Consider the following 22,844-nt stretch of genomic DNA (forward strand, 5'->3'; position numbering starts at 1 on the left):
ATAAATATTTCTTAATCTAAATTGTTACATCTTCATCTGATTGTCTTTCATCATCAGGGAAAAATCATAATAGCATCAAGTTGAACCACTTTTATAATATTGTGGAAGAGATATTTTTATCGAGGTTAAATTATATAGGTTACTAAAATTACTGTTATGCCTTGTGTTCAAACTATACAAAAATTAATTATTAAATTACAAAGAACAAATCATTCTTTTTATTTATGTTAATGCCTTTTAATTTTTATCACATTAGCTTCTGAGTATTCTCCCCTTCAATTCAGCAAACTGCATTGGTTAAAAAAAAAATCTTTCAATAAGATGTACCAACACATTGACTACATCTGATTATGCAATATTCCATACTGACAGTCCCCGGTCCCCATTTCTGCAAAAAATGAAGAAAATTGATTTTTGCCAGGGTCAAGAATGTTCATTTTAATTACATTATTTTAAGTATCTCTTTTTAAAATATTGTTCTTTACTTTTACATTATTAGAAACATAATCTCATCATGGATTTTGTAGCTATGATTCTGCTTACTTTACAATGCATCAGTTTGCATAAATCCTCTGGTCCTTCTCTGAATTCTTCATATTGTCATTCCTAACAATATAGTAATACCTGATTAGATTAGTATACTACATTTTATTTGGTTATTCTACCAATAAGAAATGATATTTTTTACCAATTCTCAGTTAATATTAAAAAATGCTATTATGAAATTTTTGATGTTTATAGGTCTTTCCCCTCCCCTCATTCACTGAATTTGATAAGTAGGATAATTTAGTGACAGATTTGAATGATTTCATAATGTCTTCACTTAATTCCACCAATATTATATTAGTGCATCTCTTTTTCCATAGCCCTTAAAACATTGTTAATAGTTTTTTTCAACTTTGTAAATTGATGGTTCTTTTTAATTCAAATATGTGTTGATTATTATATTATTAAATCAATTTACCCACCTTATGCTTTTTTAGAATTTGAGACAAAAATTAATGTTGTACTTTGTCAAAGGGTTTTTTTGCAACTTATTGATATAACATTATTAATTAGGTGGTTTAAAAATTATAAGTAATCATATTAATTATTTTTCTAAGCATAGAATGTTCTTGAATGTTCAGGATATAAATCCAACTTGAGGAAAGTGAACATGTTTGAGATATATTCCTAGTTTTTGTTGGGATCTTATAAAAATGTTTTATCAATTTACTTTGCTTATATTAATTTATACTCCTGAGTTTTTTTCTTTCCATGATTTAGGCATTTGGAATATATTTACCTTAACAGAGTATAATTATTCTCAATTCTTTTTTAAATTTCTTAAATTGTAGATTTAGCAACAATCCAATAAAATTGATCTCCTTTTTGTTACTAGTGCAGAACATTGAGTGTGTTCACTTGTCTAGAACTCCCTCCTTATCTTTGCCTCCTTTGTTCCCTGGTCTCTTTCGAGTGTCAGCTAAAGTCTCATCTTATTTTCCTAGTCTTTTTTGAGATACCATTTATATAACACAATATAATATATAATATATATTCTTTGTTATAAATATGTAATAAATTATAGTACATATGCTCATCAAAGAGAAATAATTTTCACATTATCTATGTCCAAAAATATATGTATCATTCTTTTATAGTCTTTCTTAGAAATTATCTTCATATTTACATTCATATGTACATTTGTTAATACATCTAAACATATATCTTATTGGTATGTGATGCCCTTAAGAGCAGGAACTTGGTGTACCTTCCTCAGCATACCCTGAACTTAGCACAATGCTTGGCACATAGTGGGTATTTAATAAATGCAAGTTCATTTACAACAAATACAAGTATTTTAATATTCAAATAATAAGAAAGAAAATTATATTCAAAACTCAATTTCTGTTATATATAGATTTTTTTGAAAGTACATGTATATCTATTTCCAAACATATATATATATAAACATGAAATTTAACAATATAATAACAAAATGATTCTTGATCCTTCTCAAAACATTTTTATAAAAAAATTTTTAATTGTCAATTTTTTAAAACAGTTTGTGTGATGTAAATATTGAATATTTTTTACATATTTGATCAAATATACTTGAAAATTCACCTGCAACAGGTTTGTGCAAACCTTCTCCCTCCAACTCTTTGGCAGTTCCTTAACAAGTAGGAAATTTTCATTTTTGAGGTTGTATTGGTTACTAATACATTTTCTGTTACTTGGCATCTCTTGTCCCTTCTCTTATAATCCTATTCACTTGTCTCTCTCAGGCTCCTTCTTTTGGAGATTAAGGGAACTAGGTCTGGTTCCTTGTTAAAAATAAATCCTGGAAGGCTAACAGTGGCCTTAGTTGGGTTTTCAGGACCCTTTCACTTAGGCACAGAAAATCTCTACTCTCCAGCTTATTCTGAATCATGCTGTGGTTGGAATGATTGGACATAATCAGAGAGTAGGGAGAAAGAACATTTTGGTAGTCACATTTACCCTGGAATAAAGGAGGGAAATATGGGTACTAGGTAGGAGTTCTAATTATTTAACTTTCACAATGTTATGTTATAAAAATTTTCATTGGACAACATTTTGGTCTTTGTATCCCATACATTCTTTTATCTTAATTTCCTCTATATTTATTATATATGTTATTTAGAAATTTTGAGGTTAGAGAATTTTGTAACAAACAAGTATTCTAACAAAAATATTTACAGAAGTTCTTTTTGTGGTGGCAAAGAACTAGAAATTGAAGCTATGTCCATCATTCAGCTGTGCTGAACAAGTTGTGGTATATGGTTGCAATAGAATACTATTGTGCCATAAGAAATGACAAACAAGATGATCACAAAAATCCTAGAAGGACTTATATGAAGTGAACAGAACAGAACCAGGAGAACATTGTACACAGTAGCAATAATAATATATGATGATAAACTATGAATGACAACTATTACCAACCAGACAAGGATCCCAGACAATTCCAAGAGACCCATGACAAAAAAAAAAATGGATATCTAACACCACAGAAGGAATAGCCAGAATCTGAGCCAAAATTGAAATATGCTATTCTTGACTATTTTCTTCATGAATTTTTCTCTAGTATAACATGTCTTCTTTCACATGACAAACATGAAAATATGCATTATTTGATCATATATGTACAATGTATATCTTATTACCTGCCTTCATAGGGAGGGGAGAGGATGGAATGGAGACAGAGAATATATATTGCAAAAATATCCAAAAATGAATATTAAGAAGTTATATTGACATATTATCTGGAAAAAAGTAAAAGAGAAACTATTCTAACATCTCTCCAACCATCATGAGTAGTTTTCTCTAAACAGAAAGAATAGTAGTTTACAGATAAATTATAGGAAACATGCAATTTGATTTTCTTTAGTCCAAAGTTGAAATTATCTTTTTTCATACATGAGTAATTATCTTCTTTGTTTGATTTTCTATAGTTCTAAAAGATCCAGATAAATCAATGTGCTGCCTAATTCTGTAGACTTTTCATCAGATTTTTTTAACCAATTCATCAGGAGATGATTTCATCAAGAGCAATTTCCTTTACTTCTAGTGCAAGATTTCTCCTATAATGAAAAATAAATGTTATTATAAGTTGTGAACAAGATTTTCTTTATCTCTCTGAATTTCTTTAAAATATAGAAATAATTTGATGACCACATATTAAGATTTTGTTATGGCACCAAATGATCAAGTTAAGAAAACAAGGAGCTTACGTTCAAATAAGGGAGACAAGAAATATATTTGTGCTTATGTGTGTGTGGGTATGTATATATATATATTTACACACATACATACATATATATGTATGTATATATATATATATATATATATATGCATCTAGGTAGCAAAATGGATAGATTACTGGTTTTTTGAGCCAGTAGGACCTGACTTGGAATCCAATCTCAGATGCTTAATAGCCATGTGACCCTGATCAAGTCACTTAACTCTTATTGAGCTGGAGAAGGAAATGGCAAACTATTCCAAAATCTTTCCCAAGAAAACCCTAAATTATGTTAGGAAGAGTCAGATATAACTGATACACTGAACAAAAATAACAAAAATACACAAACATATCTATATATTTACATGTCAATAAATTAAACAAATGTTTATTAGACTTTTTCTATGTGCCAAGCACACTGCTAAGAGCTAATACTAATATAAGTAGAAAAGAAGATAAACTCTGACCTTGGCAAGTTGATATTCTAATAGAGGAAGACAACACATTAAATCTAGAAAGGTGGAGTAGAGGAAGATGGGTTCCAGCATTGTAGATAAAGTCCAAGAGGAGAATTAAGAATGCAGCCTTGAGAGGGATGAGCAAATGAGGTAACTTGTATTCCTTCTTGAAATGAATGTTCTGGAAGGAACCAGTCATCAGAAGGTGTAATCATATATAAGAGAGTATATGTGGACACAAAATAAATATGAAGAGGATAAATACATAGGAATTAAATAAAAGGTATTCAAGAGAGAGTATATTTGGAGAGAATCAAAAAAAATTTCATGTAGAAGGTAATTCTTGAAATGTGAAAGTTGGAAATTGAATGCCAGAGTTAAATCTATGATTAAAGGTAATCAGTTTGACATCAATTTGGAGAATAGACTGGAATGGGAAGAGAAAGTAGAAGAGACTGATTATTGAGGCTGCTGCATAGGTGAGAATTAATGAAGGCTTGAATTAAAGTAGGAGCTGTGTGAGAAAAGAGAAGGGATTGGGTGCAAGAGATGTGCACATTGAAACATCAAAACATGGAAACTAATTGTGGGAAAATGAATAGTTGAGTACAATTCCAAGATTATAAACCTGATAGACTTGAAGAATGGTGCTTTTGAACTAAAGGGAAGCTTGGAAGGGAAAAGAGTAAGGGGGGGGGTAATAAAGAGCTCTCTTTTTTGGATATCCTGAATTTGAAGTAACTGAGATGTCCAGTTTAAATTGTTCAATAAATAGTAGAAGATATAGGACTAAAGGTAAGAAATTTTTGGTAAGGTTGAAGAGAGAAGTTTTACTGGAGGGATAAGATTAGAAGCTAGATTATAAAAGGTTACTGAGGGTGGAAGAATCCTTACAATAAGGGTAGTCAAGCAAAATGAATCCACAAATTGGACAATTCCAAGAATGTTAGATCCATTATGTCTTTGTCTGGAGGTGGCTAGTGTTTCAACAATGTCTCTGGAGACATGGTTTGTCATTATATTGATTAGCATTCTAAACTGTTGTTTTTCTTCACAATGTTGCTGTAATTATACAAATTAAGTAATATGAAGAGAGGCTGATATAACAAAAGGAACTCCTTGCTACAATATGGCTAGTGATTTATAGGGATTTAAGGGGCAGGGAAGTTAAAGAAGTTGGGAGATTATTAGCCAATGGGCTAGAAGTGAGAGCCTAATTTTAGGTCAGTGATGGCAAACCTATGGCATAGGTGCCAAAGATGGCATGGAAAGCACTCTCTGTGGACATTTGAGCTACACTCCCCCTCCTTCCCCAGTTCCTTACTAGAAAGGCAGAGGTACTCCAGAAGAACTGCTCCCATCCCCTTCTCCACCATGCTTACAGACATTTTTTCACATCATCTGCGCCTCTGCCCAGCAGTCCAATGGGAGTGCACAGGGGGTAAGGTGAGTGACTCACAGGAGGAAGAGCTGGATGGGAGTAGTGTCCTCAGGCCACTCCCCTTCCCCTCTTCACCTGTGCTAAGGATATCTTTTTTTACTTTATCCATCAATCCACCTAGCAGCCCAATGGGAGCACTCCCCTATCTGGGGTAAGGGGTGAAGGTAGGAGTAGAGGTGGGGTCGCAGCACTTAGTCAGGGGATGGGGTGGAGATGGGGCCTGATACTCCATCTCTAAAAGGTTCTCCATCACTGTTCAAGGCTATTACTCAAGCTCTTTTTTTCCCCTCTGTAATTGTTAGGGGAGGACAATAAATATAAGTGAAGTTCTCCCACACCTACTTCCTATAGTAGAACCGAGCATCAATCAAAATGTGAAAGTCAAGAAAATTTACTGGTTTGATTACATTTTTAACTTTCAGGTAAAATTCTGTAAATCATATGCTAACACAAAATTAAAATAAAACATTTTCCAACTTATGTCAAATTTGTAATAATCTTCTCCACTTTCTACTCTTCCTTTTTATTCTTTCTCCTCTTCCTCCTCCTTTTTCTTCTCCTCCTCCTCTTTCTCTTCTTTCTACTTTTCCTTTGCTTTGACTTCATGGATCTAAATAAAGAATTTAATATTTCCTCCCCTCTCTCACAACATACATACACATACACACACATGCATATTCATATACACATATAGGGTAAGTAGAGTATAGTTTGACAGTGTGCCTAAACTAACTAGCAAATAGATTGGATTAGCTGGTGATTTAAATACTGCTACTTTCAAGGGAAAAGTTACATTTCTTAAACTTGCCTTAGGGAAGTTAACAGCATAGAACCATCCTTGGAAGCCCTAGGCCAGCTTGATATTGGAAAGCATTCATTTTTTTGGAGGTGTAAAGAAAAAAAAATGTGTGTATATGTACATTAATCCATTGGCACATGGAACTTCCCACATGGAAACTCCCTCTACCAATGGATAACAGCATTTGCTCTGTGAGTTTTAATCTTAGAGAGACTTGCCCAGGATAGTAATTTGCCAGCATGTTACAGGATATGTGTGTCAGAGGATTAACTTGGACCCAGTTCTTCCTCACTCCAAGAAAAGCTCACCATCTTCTACTACAAACTTCCTCTCTTTGTAATGTACCTACTTGATATTTTGAAATAATTTTACTATTCAAAATGAGATCCCTTCTAAATTGTTCCCTTTAGTTTAAATCAATGAGAAGCATTTGTAAGTCTGTCCCTTCTTTGTATAAAGCACTGTGCTGGGAGCTAAAGATACAAAGAAAAATGGCAAAACATTCCATGGTCCTACATTCTAATGGATCTAATAAGAATCATCTCTCTTTCTCAACACACTAAAGCTGTTTCTCCTACATACTCAGTTTAAACAAATAGGCAGTCATGTCCCCTGCAAACCCATGAGATTTCCAAGATCAGGTAGTGAGTATATTTTTTGAAACAGATTGGAGTTGGCTACCTTTCAGTTAATCTCTTTGAAGCAGTAGAGTTCAAAGTGTGCTTCTTTCTGTTACTTTTCATAATTTGCAGGTAGTTATTCTGGGATTTTACCTTCTCTTTTCAGTGTCTTATATGGTCTGTCAAAGATGTCTATGTGTTTCTCTAGTCTATTCATTTGGGCTGATGATGTTTCTAATTTTAACCCTATTGAAATTAAAACTGGATGCTGTCCAAGAAACTGATCATTTGTTTTGTGTATCCTGTGTCTTCTGAACTTTTTAAGGCACATTATAGCACTCCGTAAACATTTGATGATATTTATGGGACAATGATTGGGAGGAATGGCAGTATAATAAAAAGAGTAATGGACCTCTAAGGTGCCTTCAAGTTCTAAAATTCTAAGGTTTATGACCCCAAGAAGTCAGAAAGTTTAGGCCCTGATCCAGACTCCACCATTTAACTGTGTGACCTTAAATATATAATTTAATATCTCTGAGAAAGTTTCTTCTTATGTAAAGCAAAGATAATTTTTATCCTGTGTATCTCCAGGAATAAAGAGTATCATTTGAATGAGGCACAAATGACATGATTATTTGAAATTATTCTGAAAAGCATAAGGTGTTAGGTAAAAATCTAATCCTAGAATCAATTCACTATTAATTAGCCATCAAACTTGGCATTTATTTAAACCTAGGTGATTAGATGATATTAAGAGAAATTAGCAAAATTTTATGGGAAAAGAGGTTTTCTGGTTTATTTAATGAATACAATTTAACAAACTGGTGTGGTTGGAGCTGAAAGCTATTAATGAAAGAAATGTTGCGATTTTAGGAATGCAGGAAGAAGTAGCTGAGCATACATCCTACTTGATTGCCTAATAGCACAGGATGAGAATTAAAAAGATAAAAAGTCAAGCAGCAGTTAAAGAATTAGAGACACTACCACACAAGTATTGTAGTTTCTAATCCCTTTTACAAAAGTAAGATCTGAGGAGGAAGAAGATGGCATCACCATCTCAGGAACAAGTTTATACTATGTTCAATAAATAGTGAAGACATTGAAAGAATCATAAAAAGAAAGGCATAAATTGATGCAGAATTAAGCAAGCAGATTCAAGAGAACAATAAACACAAAGTCTACTGTAATATAAACTAAAAAATCAGCAAAACAACTAAAAGTTATTGAACGGGAAAACTAAAGACCATAGTCCCTGTTGAAAATTGACCCCTCCCCTCAATTAAACAAAAGATTAACATAGAGCCTAAATTACATATCCCCAAGATTATGCACTATGGCAAGTTTGGATATATACTAGGAATTCAGGATTGGCTGAATATTAGAAAGACTACAAACTTAATTTGCTATTTTAATAACAAAATTCAGATGATTACATCAATAGATGCAGAAAAAGGCTTTATCACAATTATACCACCAATTTCTGCTTTTAAAAAATAATTAAGAATTGTGGGAATAAGTTGTCCTTTCCCTAAATGACAAATAGCATAGATCTAAAACCGAGTTACAAATATATATTCCTAAGATAACAAGATTTTTTTCAAATAAAATCAAAATTGAAACAGGGAATGCCCACTATCACTATTTCTTTTTTTTTTTAATTTTCTCTTATTTTACTAAAAACTTGATGAGAATTTACAAACATGAACATTTCCACATTCAAAGAACTGAAAAAAGAGGACCATATAAGAAATTGTGAATCTCTATTACATAGAGCTTTTAAACATATCTATGTGTGTGTGTGTTTCAGATTTAACATTGTAGTTCCAACACTGCTTTGCTTCTCCAAGTCTCGTTCTGTATTTTATTTGGGTATAATATAAGAAATACTAGCTATCACAATAAGGTAAAAATATAATTTTATGGAATAAGTCTAAGTAAAGAAGCAACAAAATAATATTTTTGACAATGATATATGATCATGTACAAACATTCAGATATATCTAATTGAATTAATAATGTAAACAAATTAGTTACAGATAAATATAAAATAAATCCACACAAATCATAACCAGCAAGAAGAAAGAGAAAGAGAAATTCCATCTAAATTCAAAAGATTTAAATCCAAAATACATTAATTATTGGGAGTCTACCTACCAAGATATACAAAAGATCTAAATAAATCCTGCTATAAAATACTTTTTTACAGAACTAAACAGATATGGATAATTGGGAAAACTTTATGTCCTAATGAATAGGATAAGTCAAAATGATAAAAATAACATTTCTACTTCAATAAATTTATTTATTCAAATGCCATACCAATCAAATTACCAAAAGAATACTATATGGAATTATAAAAATACATTAACAAAATCCATGTGACAATCATCATTTGCTTTGAACTATCTTCAGAAATTATGAATCACTCTCTTCCTTGATAGTGCCTTCTCTCTAGGTTGTCCGGATTCCACTCTCTCCTCTTCTTCCTCCTACCTATACCACCACACCTCTATTTCCTCCTTTAGATCAGGCCCTCTAATTATACATGTCCCTCAGGCCTCTGTCCTGAACCTTCTTCTTTTTCCCCTTAATACTATTTTCCACTTGATGATCTCATCAGCTCCCATGGATTTAATTATCATTTATAGGCGGATGATTCTCAAACCTACTTTTTCTTCCCCAATCTCTCTGCTATTCTTCAATCTCACATCTCCAATAGGTTTTCAGACATCTTGACCTAAATATCTCATAGACTGCTTAAACGCAATATCTCTAAAACAGAACTCATTATCTTTTCCCCTAAGCCCTCCTCTCCCTTACCTTCTCTATTATTGCAGAGGGCAACGCCATCCAATCAATCCCTGAACCTAGGCATCATCCTAGATTCCTTACCATCTCTCACTCCCATATCCAAGCTATTGGCAAGGTCTGTCAATTTCACCTTTGTGACATCTCTTGAATACATCCCCTTCCCTCCTCTGCCACTGCCACTACTCTAGTGTATGCCCTTATCACCCCATGCCTGCATTATTACAGTATCCCTGCTGCACGTCAGCCTGCCTCATCTCTCACCACTCTGATCCATCCTCTATTATACCACCAAACTGATCTTCCTATATCACAAGATAAATCACACACACACACACACACACACACACACACACACACACACACACCACCCTCCACTCAACAAACTTGAGTGGTTTATGAAGGAAATACAAAATGCTTTGTTTGGCATTCAAAAGCCCTAGCAAGCTAGCCCCTCCTACTTTTTCACTTTTTTATACATTACCCCCCAAGATATACTAATCCATCCAGCTTCACTGACCTCCTGGCTGTTTCATGAGCAAAACACTCCAACTCTCTGCTCTAGGCTTTTTCTCTGGCTCTCTCCCATGCCTGAAATGCTCTCCCCTCTGCATTCCAATTGCTGACCTCCCTGGCTTCCGTTAAGTTCCAACTAAAATTCCACCTTCTAAAAGAAGCCTTTCCAAACCCTTCTTAATTCCATTACTTTCCTTCTGTTAATTATTTTCTATTCAATCTGCATATAACTCACTTGTATATATCTATGCGTATTGTCTTCCCCATTGTATTGTAAGCAGGAGGACAGGAACTATCCTTTGACTCTTTTTATATCCCCAGCACTTAGAGCAGTGTCTAGCACATAGTAGGCATTTAATAAATATGAACTGATTGAAAAAAGGTCAAGGACGGAAGCAAAATTTATAAAAAGAGGTGGAGAGGACAGGGACCCAGTAGTGCCAAATATCAAATTAGAATACAAAGCAGAAACTCACAAAACAATTTAGTATTGGTTAAAATGGAGAAATTGTTTAATGAAATAGATTAAGTAAAACTGTACAGAAGTAAATGTGACTAAGAGTCTAATATACGCTAAAAGCAAAGAGCCTGGCTATAGGGGAAAGGACTCACTATCTTATGGGGGGAAAAACTTTCAGCAACAAGGAAGAAATTTGATTTAAATCAACATCTCACACCTACTCTAGTACTTGGCACAAAATGTGCAATTACTAAATGTTTTTGATTAATTCATTGTTGTTGAAACAATTCTACTTTACACCTATAGGATTGAGAAAGATTACTAAATAAAAGGAATATTATAAATATTGGAGGATGTGGGAAAAATAGACACACTGAGGCACTTTTGGTGGACTTGTGGATAAGTACAACCACCCTAGAAATTAATTTGAAAAAGAACCTAAGCAATGAATGTTCCTTGATCCATCCAAACCACTGCTAAACCTTTAACCAAAAGAGATTAAAGAATTATGAAATGATCTTCGATGTACAAAAATATTTGTAGAAACTCTTGTATTAGCAAGATACTAGAAATGAAGGATATTTAAATGGCTAAATAAATTATATATATATGCATACACACACCTATATATAATTATATATATATATAATATGTTTCTACATCTTACATATGATTATAATACTTTTATTCTGTAAAAGATTAGAAAATAGATGATCTCAAAAAGATGCATATGAACTAGTTTAAAGTAACTAAAATCTGAACAATTTATACTATAATAGCAATATTAAAAAGTTTTGAAGAAATTTAGAAACTTATGAAGAATGAAATGAGCAGAACCAAAAGTAGAAAAAGCTTTAAAATGACTGATAACTACAATTAATACAATAACAATTAAAATTTACAGAGAAATAATATTGAAACATATTATCTACCTCCTGACATAAGCAATCTACTTTAAGAATGAGACATATGTATGTATTCAAACAACAAAGTATTTGCATTATACATATTTCTTAAATTAATTTTCTTTTCCTTTCATTACCTTTGGAGTTGAGGATGGGAGGTAAGGAATATGGTTTTGGTTAATTAAAAAAAATAAAAATAGAGAATTGGAGAGGGGTTCTCCAGTTGTGAAATGTTGGATGCACTTTCAGATAAGATGGCTATATCTTTAGTTTTGATTATTTTATTTTATTGAAAGAAAGATTTTATGAAGTGGGGATAAGATGGAAATGTTTGAAATATAAAAATAAAATGTGCCAATAAAACATTTTTTTAAACTGAGAGTTGCAAAATTGCAGAGAATAAAAATGATTCTAAAGAAGAGATTTGAGAAGAGCTCTATATTCTACTGTTTTGTATTGGTGGAAAGTTTAAAGGTTGGGTGAATTGTACATATTTTCAGAGTTTTTCAATCTTCTAATCAGTGTTACTGATATATCTTTCTTTTTTCCTTTAAAATATTATTTGTCATGTGGTATGGACATATAAGAGAGATGCAGGGTTACAGGACAGATTTAATTGCCTAAAAAGATATCAATAAAAATTTATTTTTTAAAACTGAAACCAAACTATTAACCTTATAAAAGAATTATCCATGTCACTACTAATAAGAGAAATAAACATCAAAACAACATTGAAGTTTCATCTTCTACCCAGAAAATTGGCAAATATGACAAAAATAAAAATAGTTTTGGATAGGTTGTGGGAAAATAGACATACTAATTCATTGAGGGTAGAGCTGTGAATAAATTTATGATTATACAAATAAACTCTCTAAAATGCCTATTTTCTTGGACTTAGAGATTCCACTGCTAGATATATACCTCAAGAAGTATGTTGGCAAAAATAATGGCTCCATCTTTACAAAAATATTTTTATTGGCATTTTGGCAGCAATAAAGAAACCGGGAGAAAGGGAGTCACCTATCAATTGAGGAAGAGATAAACAAATTGTGGTATGTAATAATAATAGTAGCTAAAATTTATATAGCACCTGTTATATGCCAGACCCTACATTAAGCACTTTATAAATATTATCTCATTTGATGTCCACAACAACCCTGAGAGTTGGGTGCTATTATTATCCTCATTTTACAAACTGTGGAAAATGGGGCAAGTGTCCGAAACCAAATATGAACTAGGGGCTTGATGACTCCAGGCCCAGCACTCTATTGCACACTTCCTATAGATATTATTGTACTATAACAATTAACATGATAAATATAGAAAAGAGAAAAATATGAAATGTAAGCAAACTCAAGAAAACAAAATAAATAATTACTATGACAACGTAAGTGGAAAGAACAAGCACAAATTAATAAAAAATGAATGTTGGGGGCCAGCTAGGTGGCTTAGTCAATTGAGAGTCAGGAGTAGAGACAAGAGGTCCTGGGTTCAAATCTTGACTTAGACACTTACTAGCTTTATGATCTTGGACAAGTCACAATGCCCATTGCCTAGACCTTACTGCTCTTCCACCTTGGAACCAATGTACAATATTGTTTCTAAGAGAGAAGGCAAGTTTTTAAGAGCATTACAAAATTATAGGAAGAAACATGGACTCCAGAAAGAGATGCGATAGAAGACCTTTCCCCACTCCTTTTCAAAGGCAGAGTGCTCCAGAGTTGTAGAACATTGCATCTAATGTCAGGTTTTGCGGGGGTAGGGTGATGGGATTTTTTTTTACATAAGTTGCCCAGTTTTGCTGAACATTTTTTTTCTTTTTAAAGAATTATTTGTCATAAGGGAGGACCTTTTTGCAAAGGAAAATAGAAGGGAATAAGAAGAAATAGAAACGATGTAAAAAATCAATAAGTAGAAATAGATAGATATAGATATAAATATAGATATGGATTTTAAGAGTGTCTATTCTAGCTCTTTTCTTGTCATTAATATCTTATGGTTGGAAGAAAATGAGAGTTAAAGATTCATTCATTGAATAAATGAATAACACATAAGTATAAAAATAAATAATCTGCATAAATATAACATTGACAAGTAAGTTGAAAAAAGAAATTGAGAAATTGACTTTAATTAAGAAAAGTTTTCTGAAAGAATAGAGTTTTAGTTCGAATACTTCTGTTTTAGAGGAGGCTAGCAGGGTACAGTGAATTGAGTACCTATCCTGGAGTTGGGAAGACCTGAGTTTAAATCAGACACTTACTGGCTAATGTGACTCTCGCACATCAATCCTATTTGTTTTAGTTTTCTTATCTATAAAAATGAGCTAGAGAAGAAAATGGCAAGCTACTACAGTATCTATGCCAAGAAAACTCCAAATGGGGTGGAAAAGAGTCAGACACAACTGAAATAGATTCCACTACAGTCCCTGATGCTATGCTACAATGTGGCCTGGATTCGTAAAGATTATCTAAGCATGATCCCAGCTCTATATACAAGTCTTAGTTTCCAGATCTATTAGATAACCTTTAATGATTCTGAATGTTTAATTATTTTATAAGCCATTGAAGATGTATTTCTTGAGAGCAAGTTTGTTGTTATTTAGTCATACCTATTTGTGACCCAATTTGGGGTTTTCTTGGCAAAGATATTGGAGTGGTTCACCATTTCCTTCTCCAGCTTTTTTTTGCAGATTAGAAAACTGAAAAAAACAAGGTTACTATGTGATTTGCCCAGGTTTACACAATAAGTGTGGATTTGAAATCACAAAGATGAGTCCTCCTCAGTCCAGGCATGGCACTTTACTGGGCCACCGTCTGTCCTGAGAGCAAGTGCTGTTTCATAAAAAAAAGGATATGCACTCCTAGGACTTATTAGTAGCTTGCCAAAAACCTAACTTATAGCACCTGCTTAATAATGTCAGCAGGTCCTACTAATAAAATAGAATGACTTAGATTAGAAGTCAGGTAAGGGAGTCAGTGCTTTTTGTCCTACTCTACATTGGAGAAGGTCATCTCCAGAAGGTGGGTCACAAAGTGATGATCTTTGGGGGGTGGGGTCAGGGAGGTTTAGGGTTAGGGTTCGAGAGTGACTACAGCAATTCCTGGTTTGTAATTTACATCAGTGGAATGAATATTGAAATCACAAACTTTTTGAAATAGTGAAATATGGAATGCCTAATCAGAGTACACTATCTTTTCTATTTATGAAGAGAATAGCTAGAAGTAATTTTTAGTTTCCTGTCTCTTTTGAGAAAGTCACTAATGACCAGGAATCTTTGGTTTTGTTATTTCATCAGTTTTCCAGGCACTCTAAAATTATTATAAAGTTTTTAAAACACAGAATAAAATTATTATCTTTTCATCACACAGTTGCATCTATGAACTTACAGATTCCATAAGATAGTAAAAGACAAATATTTTCTAAAGAAGAATTGACTTTCAGCTTTTAGAATATATATTTGATTTCTTCTCCTTATAGATCTTACAGGCAAGTGGAAATAAATGAGACCAAAATTAGATAGCAAGTTTCTTCAGGACAGGGTCTTACTTTGACTTTGTCTTTCTATCTGTCCCCAGTGCTTAGCACAGTGCCTGGCCATAATAGATAATTAATAAATGCTTGTTTATTTGTTGAAAAATAAAAATATAAAGTCCCTCAAATGCACCAAATTGGAAGATATGCAATTTTAGATATTTACCACTAATGATCCACCTACTAAAGGTCTAACATATTAGCCTCTTTACTTGAGGCAAGGGATTCATAATTCAGGAGAGGAAAAGTCAAAAAGATAGTTACAAGAAGTGGAATCTATTACCCTGGATTTCTAAACCCTTTCATTCTTTCAATTATTTTTTCTTATTTTGGGATTGGCCCAATAGGCAACTCCAATCATAGCCTGGATTTTGATTAAGGAATAACCTTAGTAAGGTCTATTTAATGAATTTCAGTGATATGAAATGAACATAAATTCCAATTCTTTCCCTACAAAATAACAATGAATTCAGAAACTACAAAGCCTTTATAACATCTATTCTGCAAACAAAATACAGAAAGGCAAGTGAATAAAGTGCTTATCTGTGAACAATTCTCACAGTTCAGGTTTGTTGTTTCAGTCATTGCTTTATCTCTGCACAGCAATTCAAGTTCAAGAACAGGAGTTGGGTGCTTCCATCTTCTAATCGCATGCTTCCACAGACAGTATCACCACAGGGACACATTTTCTGTCTTTGTTTCCTCATCCATAAGAGGGGAGCAATAATACTTATCTTCCTCACAAGGGTGTTGTAAGACTTAATTAGCTAATGCTGGTGATTTTCAGGTGCTGAGTGTTATTATGACTAAATCCAAATGATCTTCTGAATCTAAAAGCAAATGGTCATTTCTTCATCTTCGGAAGATTTGTCAGAGAAACTAAACCATTCTCCTGGACTATTTATGTGTACTAATTTCCTCCAACTTAATTGAATAGCTTTTTTTCTTTAAAGACAGAAAGCAGCACATGTCAAGAGACAAGTAGCATCCCAACTTCCAGAGATAAGAATAGTATTCTCAAGTCAAGAAGAGCTTTCTATATGCCTCCGTCAGATTCTTCAATCTTCTGAGGAGGCCATTCATATAAATTCAGTAAAGACAGTAATGTGTGAATCTGATGCTACCCTGACCCTGATCCACCTTTGAGAGCAACTCTAAAATCTTAAACAGTAAAATTCAAACCAAAAGGTACTTCTGCTGCTGCCAAACAGATAGATAGCCTATGCCTGAACTCAATTTACAAACAGGGACATCACTGTATGTTAGCCACTTTAGTGGATTCAAGTTTATTTTCAGAATATACATCTAACCTCAACACTCAGCCAAGCAAAATCCAGACTAAAAATTGCTGACAAAGACAATGGCAAAGGAAAAAAAGTGTAGATGTGAAGTAACCCACTGTGATAATCTAATTAAAAAAAAAAACAAGAAGAGCAAATCTTCATATCCATCTTTAAACACTGTCCCCATGGGAATATTTCTGCTGTTCCCAAAAAGGTCTGGATTATATTGGACCTATTCCCGTACAGCATATTATAGAAAACTGTCACTAGTTCTGATATAGTCACCCCAAGGTCTGATCCTATTATATTGAATTGAAAAAATACAAGGATGCATACAAGACCAGCCTTACCCAAGAAATATCAGGAAATGCATAAAGTACTTTAGGTGCTTGGCCTTAAGTATGGCTAGAACAGTAATGGGCTACAAACAATCTATGAATCCAGAGATGGCAGTAAATAGGATTGCTTTCAGTTTATGAGCTGGTAAGCCTGTTTCGTAGAGTAGTTCATGGTGACTGACAGTTAAAACATTGGGTCATTCACTAGTTCTTGTGCTACATGCCAAGTGGCACAAGGCCATGAAGAATGATGGTACTGAGAGAAAAACCTTACAACAAATGCTCATCTTGTGTAGCCACCTATTGGGGAGATGAGCAAAAGGTGGAGAGATAGTTCAAAGCTGTAAACATCTCCAAAAAGAACACCTCAGACTACTGTAACCAAGGTAAATAACAGTACATAAAAAAAACATTTTCCAGTGACAACCCAACATTGTCAAAAATACAGTATTATCTATTGCTGAGTAGGGAGAAATGAGACTTCCTTTTTCTGTTTTCACTTTAATGCAAGCTCTATCTTTTCTCTGCATTAGTTTAATGGACAACAGACTAGTTATCTCAGTTTATTTGAAAATTGTGTTTATAGATGGAAAAGGATAAGTTCAAAGACCATAGTGGTCAGTTACTACTACTACTACTACTACTACTACTACTACTACTACTACTACTACTACTACTACTAATAATAATAATAATAATAATAACAAAATCTCACCTTTGTTTCATGTTGAGAAACTGACACTCCCCCCTTCCACCACCACCCCAACATTGCCTGCCCTTGTTTCAAATATGTACACAGAGGAATAATACAACTCCAAAAACAAACACTACTCCTAACCTCAGCCAGTCAGAGAAAATATTCATGCTGCAAAAAATGTGTGCAAGTATTGTGTGTGTGTGTGTGTGTGTGTGTGTGTGTGTGTGTGTGTGTGTGTGTGTGTGTGTAGTGCAGACCATATCATAAGTAATACAGGAAAGACAACTCAAAGCGTGTCCGACTCACTGGGAATCAGTTGTGCCATCTTTGTACAGTGCGAGAAAGACAGTACTAAACAGATTACTTTTAAGGAAAAAAGGTCAAGGCTTGTTTATCTTTCATTTATAAAGGAAGATTAGCAAGGACAAAAATCAATAAATGTACTTGACTGGATAGGTCTGGAACATAGCTATTAAAAGGCAGAACAAGTAGTGATGGTGACAAAAGAAAAATTGAAGTGAACCACTTATAGTATTCTGGTTAAGTAATGGCCAGAAATTCTTATAAAGACCTTTTCTTTTCAATCTTTCTAAAGAGCTATGATTTTATTGGCGTGGTCATTCACAGGGTTGATATCACCTCCTCTATGCCCCCCATAAACTATCTTGGTATTAATCTTGTTCTTATTTGAACTTAACTAGCTCAATCCTTGGACAAGTGATACTTGGGCTGTCACCACTCTCTTTTACTTTCTTTAAAGTTTGGGAAAACCTATAGGTCTTGGGCTCTGATGATGTAGCCTTAAGAAATCCAGGATTATCACCATGTCATGATAATGGATGAGTAAGAAATTAGTAGAAAATGAACCATTACTTTCCTTCCACTCATTGCAAGAGAATTTATTTTCTACAATAGATCCATCACTCATTTTAATGGAGGTGATAAAATAGCTAGGATCAAGAAAGTATTTACATTCATATTAATTGAATGACTTAAATTAGAGTAACCATAGCTCTGGCTTCAGCATATGGAATCAAATAGCCAGGAAATTATATAAAAATTAATTTTTCCTTCAAGTAGAGGAATTAACACAGAGACTCTGTTTCCATCTAAATTTGTTCTTTTATTTTGGATTATAGAATTGTAGATTTAGAGAAGGAAGGTATATCTTAGAAGTCACATTCATTTTATAGATAAGGAAACTGAGGCCCAGAAAGGTTAAATAATTTGCCCAGCATATCACAGATAATGGCTGGAACATCAGACCCTCTGACTCTAAAGTAAATATTCCTTCTAAATTATTTTAACATATAAAAGGTCATTTTAAAAGTGGTCAATTTTGACCCAGTAGGAAATTGAGGCTTAGACATTAATTAACTTGTTCAGAATAGCAAAAGTAGTAAAATGGCTAATCAGAAATTTGAACCCAGGTCCTCTGACTCCAAATCTAGTTTTTCTTCCACTACAAAGTTTATGCTGTCATGTATTTCTAAGCTACTTATCTTCCTCAACTTCTTTCATTTTTCATCTTTTGTAGAAAATTCAATAAAAAAGACCTTAGGTTTGCTTAATTTTACATATATCTTACAGTTTCTCAAAAAACATCAATCAGTTTCCTACAGAGAAGGGGAAAGGAGGGAGGAAAGGAAGGAGAGAGACAGGAAAAGAAAGGCATTTTCACTTTGGTAGAAAAGAAATTTCAGCAGCCTGAAATCTCAGAAAACAAGTTTAACTAAATTACAGAGGGCTTGAAGGCGTGAGAGGTGAAACAGTATATTCGGCTAAATCCAGGATGACAAGAAAAGAATCATGAGGAGAGATGAGATGAGGAGAATCATTTTTCTGCTGGCTGGAGTGATGTGTATGGCTTCGGTGTTCATTTTCGAAAGAGCATTTGGAGCATTTCTTTCCCTCAAATGTGTATCCCCAATCTGAGCTGACTTTTTTGTGGAGGCCCTTAAACTGGATTTCAGTGCATGTACCCCCCCATATCTGTTTCCCCATTCCCATGGGCCATCTTTGGCAACTTATCCTCCTGTGCCAGTTCCCCTCTGGAACTACTTGCTAGAGCTCTGCCCCAGAATTCAGTACTAAATGAAATAATGCCTCCCAAAGGGACGCAAAAGATGAGCTATAAATGATTATGAAGTGAATCTCAAACCAAATCTGTACAGTGGTCTGGGGAATAGCTTTCCTCAGAAATCGAATGATATATGATGGATGCCAGTTGCCTTGAGGCTAACAAACGCGAATTTCATGTATTCCCCAAGTGAAAAGTAGATTTCAGCTGTGGGGAGTTACTTTTCTGCTTTTGATGTCTTCATCTGAGACGTGGCCCAGCAAAAGTCTCCTGTCTTCAATCTCTCTAAGTCGGCCTCAGTTCATAAAGTCACAATATTGAATGTTTATTGAATGCTTGGGTTTTAGTGATGATGCGGGTGACCATAGCATTGGACGTGTGGAGGAAATGCAGGGGACTCGTCTTGAGTTTGCTGCTGATAATAGCTAATGGTTATAGAGTTGTTTCAAGTGTGTAAAACATTTCACTCACATTATCTCCCTGAATCCTATACTGTTGGGAACAGGTATTATTGGGTAATGTTTAAAATGAGGGAAATAAGGGAGATGTTACATGATTTGCTTATGATCACAAAGCTAGTAACTGAGGCAAGATTTGACATCAGGTCTTCTTAAATCAAAGTCTAGGTCTCTAACTTTTATGCAATTCTATAGGTCATGGAGCAGAGAAATCTAACTCTTTAAGACTCATATGAGGGGGCTGGACTCATTAAGGCTTAGTTTTATGTTTCTATGATTACAAAAAAATATATGGCTGAGTAAAATCAAAGTATGAGCTGCATTACTTTGTACAGAAAGAACACATGTGATGTGTGCCTGTTGGTATTGTTTGCCAAGCCCTTGGGTCTGAACTCTTGAACCGAGGGGTTCTTGGTCAAGGCTCAATGGTCCAGGTTTGACCCTAAGAATTCAGACATTACTGACTCATATCAATTAAATTCAATGAACAGTTGAATTTATTCCCCAATCTAGGCAGAGCCTTAAAGTAGATGCTGGGTCAGATATAATGTTTAGGGAAAAGGTTGACATGGAATGTATGGTCAAATGAATGAATGAATGAATGAGTGAGTGGATGAACACATGAGTGAAAATGTCCTTAAGTACTTACTATAAATAAATCACTATGGAAGATATGACAAAAATACATGAAAGATACAAAATAATGAATAACTCTTAGCATATATATTAAAGAGATACAAAATAAATTTCTATGTGAGGTCCAGGGGAAAGTTATCACTAAGAAAAATGTCAAGGAATACTTTGTGGAAGAGATGGCATTTGAGTTTGGTTTTAAAGGATTCGAAGGAATTTCTAAATCTTTTTTATTTCATTCCAGGCTCAGGAAAAACATCATGCTGAAAAGCATAGTGGTGGAAGTTTATGTAGTATGTTCTGGGGATAAAGAGCAAACCAAGTTAACTATAGCATAGAAATTGTGGAATAAAATAATATAAGAAAAGGTAAAATGGTTCCTGACCAGGTAGGACCTCAACTGCCATAGTAGGCAACAGAAATCACTAAAGATTTTGAGCAGAGGAATGAGAAGACTAGATCTATGCATAAGGAAAATTAGTCTGCCAGACATGAAAGATGGATTGGAGTGGAAGGAGAATAGTAGGAAGATTTCTTCAAAGGCTATTGCAATAACCCAGACAGGTGATAATAAAGAGTTATATTAGCGTGGTAGCAATGGGAACAGAGAGAAGGGAACAGATTTGAAAAATGTTGCAGAGGTAGAAAAAAAGAGTTTGGTTACTATATGTTAGAAATTTGGAGAAAGTAACAGTCAAAGATAACGCCATTGTTTCAAATTTAAAAAAAAGACATTGTCAAGAGTCAAAACACCATAGAAGTTAATGAAGTTGTAAGCAGAGAGTGTGTATAAAAAAGGGCAAATTAGTCAAAATCAGGAAATATTTATAAAGCTCTTACCTCATACCAGGCATTGCTGTAACCAGTATAGATAAAAAAAAAAAAAGCAAAAATGCTCTTCCTTCCCTCCACGTCACATTCTATTTTTTATTCTTTTTTAATACATCATTTACTTATTTTAAACATTCTTTTCTTTTAAAATTTTGAATTGAATGCAAATAAAAACAATGCTGAGGTGCCACCTCACACCTATTAGGTTGGCCAATATGGCAGTAAAGGAAAGTGGTAAATGTTGGAGGAGATGTGCCAAAATTGGAACACTAATGCATTGTTGGTGAAATTATGGACTGTTGTAACTATTCTGGGGGGCAATTTGCAACTATACCCAAATGGTTATAAAACTTTGCCTACATTTTGATCCAGTAATATCACTACTGGGTATTTTTCACAAAAAGATTATAAAAAGGGAGAAAGCACCTATTTGTACAAAAATAGTTATAGCAGCTCTTTTTGTTGTGGCAAAGAATTGAAAATTGAAGGGATGACCATTAATTGGGGAATGGCTGAACAAATTGTGGTACATGTTGGTGATGGAATACTATTATGCAATAAGAAATGATAAGCAAGATGATTTCAGAAAAAGCTGGAAAGACCTGCAGGAACTGTTGCAGAGTAAAAATAAACAGAAATGGAAGAACATTGTACACAATAACAGCAATACCGGATAATTATCTGTGAAAACTTGGCTACTTTGATCGTTGCAATGACCTGGGACAATCCTGAAAGACTTATGATGGGGAATGCTCTCCACCCTCAGAAAAAGGGCTATTGGAATTGTCTTTCACATCAGTGTATTTTTGGTTTAATTTTGGGTTTGAATTATGTATAATTTTTCTCTTGCAACAATGAGCAATATGGAATTGTGTTTTGCATGACAATAAAAATAAAATTTTAAAAATAAAATTTTGAATTTCAAATTCTTCTCTTTCTATTCATTCATATAGCAAGCAAGACAATATCAATTATGCACGTGAAATCATGCAAACCATATTTCCATGTTAGCTATATCTAAAAAAAGCAAGAAAATATACTTTATTTGCACTCAGAATTCATCAGTTTTCTCTCTGGAAATATGTAGCTTTTTTTTTTATCATGATTTCTTTGAAATTGTCTTGGATCATTGTACTGATCAGAGTAGCCAAGTCTTTCGCAGTTGATAATCATTATGACATTGATGTAACAGTGCATAATGATCACAGAATTCACATTCTAATAGAAAGGCAAACATGCAA

Source organism: Monodelphis domestica, chromosome 4 (genome assembly GCF_027887165.1).
Source record: "Monodelphis domestica isolate mMonDom1 chromosome 4, mMonDom1.pri, whole genome shotgun sequence".
Lineage (NCBI taxonomy): Eukaryota > Metazoa > Chordata > Mammalia > Didelphimorphia > Didelphidae > Monodelphis > Monodelphis domestica.